Genomic DNA, 4,948 nt, shown 5'->3' on the forward strand with positions numbered 1-4,948 from the left:
TCTCTCTCTCTCTCTCTCTCTCTCTCTCTCTCTCTCTCTCTCTCTCTTTCTCTCTCTCTCTCTCTCTCTCTCTTTTTCTCTCCCCTCTCTCCTCTCTCTCCCCTCTCTCCCCTTTCCTCCCTCCCTCCCTCCCTCCCCTCTCCATATCTCCTCTTGGAGCCCCAGACAAAGCTCCTGACTGTTTGAAAGTAGTGGTTGGGGTGTATGTGTGTGGTTTATTTGTCATATGATCAGTGTTTCAGAAGACCCCTCTGGAATGCACATTTTTTTGAGATTGTACTAGGTGTTCTAATACTTCATCTTCATCTTCACCTCAACCTTTTCCTACCTGCATAACAAGTATCTTTATGCCAAGCATTTGGGGGAAGTATGTAAGTACGAAGTATTTTAGGAGTATGTAAGTATGAAGAAAATATCTTTAGAGATCATTTTTTGTCCAAGGAGTGGGAATACATATAGACATAATTAAGCAGGCATGGGGTTCTTCTAGGCTTAAATTCTCATAGTGCATCCTTCTTTTCTAGTGAATGGTCTTTATTTTTAGAGTTTATTCAATGCATCCTGCTAAATCTCAAGGGAAAACATTCTTCATGAACTTCAGTAGACCTTTGATCTCATGGTACTACTTACATTGGTGCAGTTTTCAATGCACTGCAATCACCCTATATAATTTTTTTTAAAGCAATTGGGGTTAAGTAACTTGCTCAAGGTTACATGGTCAGTTATTTCTGGGTTCAGTGCTAGGTATCTGAGCCCAGATTCGATCCCAGGTCTCCTGACTCTGGGGCCAGTGCTCTTACTCACTGCACCACCTGGCCTCCCCTAAGCAATTGGGGTTAAGTAACTTGCTCAAGGTTACACGGCCAGGTCTTTCTGGGTGGGTGCTAAGTATCTCACCCTATATAATTCTTGATCCCATAAATAAATTGTCCAAAGAAATTCCTAAGGAGGCTTTTGTGTGTGCATGTGTACCATGATTTGAGAACCAATTCAGTATGGCATAATGGAAAGAAACTTGGGTTTAGAATCAAAAGATCTGGCTTCAAATTCAAGCTCTGTCACCATCTACCTATGGGATCTTGGCCAAGTTACTTAACCTTTAAAAGATAGAAGTAGGACTATACGAACTCTAAGGTGACTACTAGCTCTAAATCTATGATCTCATTATTTTCTTTTTTTTCTAATATTACATTTCCAGGATGATACCTTTATATGCTGATTCTTGTTTGTGTAATATGGACATGAATTTCTCAGATCTTAATATGAGCTCCCACATATGGTTCAGGCCCACAACAATGAGCTAATTACTACTGATTGGAGAAATGTCCAGGTTGTCAGGTTCCTGGAGTTTTGCATCTGTATTTGGGTATTGTCAGGTGGTGTGAACTTGAAAAAGAAAGAGAGAAGAAAATAGCTACAGGGGACAAAGAAAAAGGACTAAGATAGGAGGAACAGCATGGAGAGGTGAGTGAGCTCACCATGTGGGTATTAAGATGTTACTGAGTTTAGAGAGGCACACTGAGGGCTACAGTGGGAGTAAAAGGTCGGAAGGGGTAGCACATGATATACTAATGGCTATGACTTCCTTCAGTCCTAGAAGAGTCCTACTGCCTAGAGAACCAAGCTATGAATCTTAAGCAAATTTAAGAGATCTCTGTGTTGTCTATTGAGAGCATGTTAAGGAGAGAAAGGGATTGGTTGAAATTTCTCTTCCATTCACAGCATTGAAGGTTACATCTAATGGAATATAGGGATCAGGGAATGATTCTATCACTTTATATTGTTTTAGTGTCTTAAATGCTTTTGCTGTTGGATTGGTTACTCTTCCATGGTCTGGTAGTAGAGATGCTTTATTGGAGGAGAGCTTGGGCCATGAATTGCACAATTACCAAAAACAGCTGCACTGAACTAGTGTAAAGTAGTTCAGAAACAGAGTTCACCGAGGAGAGAGGGGCCGACCTATTTTAGTTGCAAATCACCTTTGGGAATATGCTGTAATGTACTCCTGTCTATGATGACTATTTCCATTGACTTTTGTCTCACTAACAATTTTCTTTGGAGAGCATTTTTAAATATATAGCACATAAATTGTCCTATGATCCCTGGACTTCATTCCCACAGGTTCTGGTAATCCAGCAAGAGTGCTACTACTTGAGGTTCCATAAATGAAAGTTGATGGAGAGAGCAATCCTGTATTGTGAATATGGTTATTCACAATTCTTGATGGTCTACTTCAAGGAAATTCCAAGAAAATATGAATGAAATTTCTTGAGGGAAAGAAGAGTATTTTATTCATCTCTGTAACACCTAGTGCCTACATAGCAGAATGTCTAGAATGGAACAGGTATTTGGGAACATTGAGATAGTATCTAGTCAAGAGTATTTTGTTTTTGCCTCACTCTCTTAAAAAAAAGGTGGTTACTTCTGGCCTAAGCAGTTATGATTAAGTTTGAATGACCTATTAGAGAATTATCCTTAGCCTGATATGTGTTCCATTTGGCTTTCAAGGCTCAGCTCACATACTACATTCTGCAAGAAGACTTTCCTGGTCCCCCTTAATGCCAGTACCTTCCCTCTGAAAGAACCTCCAGTTTATTAGATGCTTTTTTTTGTCTTTTCCATTACATTGTGAGGTCCTTGAGGGCAGAAAAGGTTTTTTGTCTTTTTTTTGGTTATCCCGAGCACTTAAGCAGAGTTCCTGGTACAAAATAAATCCTTAATAAATGCTTGTTAACTTGACTTCTGATCATGTACCTGTGCCATAATGATTTTGGTTTATTCTCTTCTGACTATACCCTCAATCTGTTTCCTTTGTAACTGAAGCAGGCATTTTAAAGATGGCTGACTTGGAGCATACATATCCTTATTAACTGAAAATTAATTGGATCTCTAAGGAGTACTCTAGTTACCTTGACATTCACTGATTCAGTTCAGCTCCGTCTTTTAGAGTGGAAGGAGTGCCAGCTTTGGGGTTAGAGGACCCGGGCTCAATTCCAAGTTCTTTTTACTGCTTATATCACCTCGGGCAGTCAATTTAATGTCTCTGGGTCCCAGTTTCCTAATTTGTAAAACGAGGGGGCTGAATGTGTTGGCCTTAAGGTCCCTTCCAACTCTCAGACTATGATACTATAAAATACGTATAGAGTACCTACTACCGTGTTTCCCTGATAATAAGACACTGTCTTATTAAATTTTTTTGGACAGAAAAACACCAGAGGGCTTATTTTCAGGGGAGGGCTTATTTTAATGAACATTGACAGCAATTTTAATAAACAGGTAAATGTGGACAAAAAAATTTACCTTTATTCAATAAGCAAATCACTGGGGAAGAACAGGATGATGTGCTCACTGCTGCAGCTCTGATTGGATGCAGCTCGGAGCACGGCGTGCATTTCACGGGGCGGGGGACGGTGCATACAGAGGGTACCGTAATGTAGCGTGTAGCGCAGGGGATCACCTTCACTACAGTAGCAATCTCAATAGGGCTTATTTTTGGGGGAGGGCTTATTTTAGAGGAATCTTACACAGTAAGGGGAGGGCTTATTTTCGGGATAGGTCTTATTATCAGGGAAACACGGTAAATACAAGACAGCGATGGTCCATACAAAGGACATGTCTATTTTCATGGGCATAATGTCAAACGGGGACCAAGGTATATACATGAGTAACCATCAAAGTGTATTGAGAGAAATACAAAGTATGATATTTGGTTCAGCACCTGGCATACAGTAGGTGCTTAATAAATGTTTATTGACTGATTGACTTAAGTTGAGGGGCCAGTTTTGTGTTTCAAGGAAAGCTTTTAGGCACATTTCAGAACCATCTTTCTCTACAAAGTTATGTTAAAATGATCTTTTCTTCTTCATACTCTAAGATAATGTTATCTGGATCTTCCTTTTGTCCTTATCACAATCTAACTTTTATACTTAGCTGCGTACATATTGTAGCTCCCCATGAGACTTTAATGCAAGGGCTGCAACCATTTTTGCATCCTCTTTTCCTAGCATAGGGCTATGCAGCTCATTAAATGCTTAAGAAATGTTTATTTTTGAGTTGAATGGCATTGAGTGGAGAAGGTAACATTTGAGCTGGGTCTTGATGGGTAGGAATTTACTACCATGGGTGGAACTGGTTCTAGGGGATGTGAAATGATTTCCAGATAGAGGAACAATTTAAACAAAAGCCTCAGGCCTTAAACTCTCTCAGTAATATTGCCATTCCTTCTTCATTAACTTCTTGGCTTACTACCAACACCAACTCTTTCCACCTTCTCTTACTCATAGATGTTGTTGTTCAGTTGTTTCAGTCATGTCCAACTCTTTGTGACCCCATTTGGGGTTTTCTTGGCAAAGATACTAGAGTGGTTTGCTATTTCCTCCTCCAGGTTCTTTTACAGTCAAGGAAACTGAGGTGAACAGAGTTAGGTGACTTGCCCAGGGTCACATAGCTAGTAAGTGTCTGAAGTTGAATTTGAACTCAAGAAGATGAATTTTCCTGACTCTAGGCCCGGCAAACTATTCACTGCTCACTTAGTTGCCCTACTCATAGATGATTAGCTTACAATTTATTTTAATAAGGAAGGCAGCACTGTACTAAGGAAAGAACACTGGAACTGGAGTCAAAGCACTTAAGTTCAAATCCCACCTCTTATTTTTACTACCTGTGTAATCTTAGGCAAGTCTGGACCTCAGTTTCCTCATCTTTAAAATGGAGCTAGGTTAAGTAGCTTCTGAGGTTACTCATCTACTTCTAGGTCTATGATCCTATGACCTTATGTTTGTTTTTCTATAGTTAATAGCTAACTTTTACTCTTGCATTCTAGGTTTGAACTTTTCTTGATTACATGTAGCATCTTCTCTCAAGTTATACCAACTAATTCATACAAACATATTAGATACCTGGTGTGTGTGTGTGTGTGTGTGTGTGTGTGTGTGTGTGTGTGTGTGTG

The 4,948-nt window shown here is 39.7% G+C and overlaps 1 protein-coding gene across 2 annotated transcripts in view; it reads left to right on the top strand.

Moving 5' to 3' along the window:
- METTL24 (methyltransferase like 24) overlaps nt 1–4,948 on the top strand; it is a 245,309-nt gene that overhangs the window by 1,750 nt on the left and 238,611 nt on the right. The gene's annotated exons all lie outside the window — the stretch shown is intronic.

This window comes from Petaurus breviceps, unplaced genomic scaffold (assembly GCF_028583685.1).
Source record: "Petaurus breviceps papuanus isolate PSGF00001 unplaced genomic scaffold, PetGlider_PUasm1.0 90977, whole genome shotgun sequence".
NCBI classification, from domain to species: Eukaryota; Metazoa; Chordata; class Mammalia; order Diprotodontia; family Petauridae; genus Petaurus; species Petaurus breviceps.